This window comes from Saprolegnia diclina, assembly GCF_000281045.1.
Source record: "Saprolegnia diclina VS20 unplaced genomic scaffold supercont1.52, whole genome shotgun sequence".
NCBI classification, from domain to species: domain Eukaryota; phylum Oomycota; class Saprolegniomycetes; order Saprolegniales; family Saprolegniaceae; genus Saprolegnia; species Saprolegnia diclina.
The window spans coordinates 5167-5726 of record NW_008246119.1 but is presented as its reverse complement, the minus strand read 5'-3'; positions in this window follow the sequence as shown (position 1 = coordinate 5726).

Sequence of the window (560 nt, the reverse complement as noted above, 5' to 3'; positions counted from 1 at the left end):
ACCTTTCTCCAAGTGCTCACGACGCTCTGCGCGTCACCAAAACCCAAGTTTGTGATTGATGCAGTCCACAGTCTTTGGGCGGTCGAAGAGGTCTTCCCCGTGACACGATGGCTCGCACAGCCCCGGCTCACGAATCAACTGGCGGTGGCTTTAGGCCATTGTAGCAATACGACCGTGCTTCAGTGTGCCACGACGCTTCATCGCATCTTCGTTCAAGCTTCGACAATCACGTGTGTCAACCTGTACGTGCTTCTGACACCCGAAGCCATGGCCGCGCTGCTTGGTGCGTTTCGGCGCTGGACCGACGACTACTCGGTGAGCGATGCACTCGAGCAGCTGTACCTAGTGCTGTCGGGGATTGAGCATCAACGCAAGCGGGCAGCTGCGGCCCCGCGAGGCAAACCCAGCGGATTTCTGCGGCGTCTGTCCAGCGCATCGTTCAGCGCAATCAAGGCCACACTCTCAAAACGCCTACGCCTTTTCTTGCAAATGCCGCCGCCCGTCATCACTGAGACGAAGCCACTGATTGAGCAGTTTCATTGAAGGTTGCATGTGCTGTA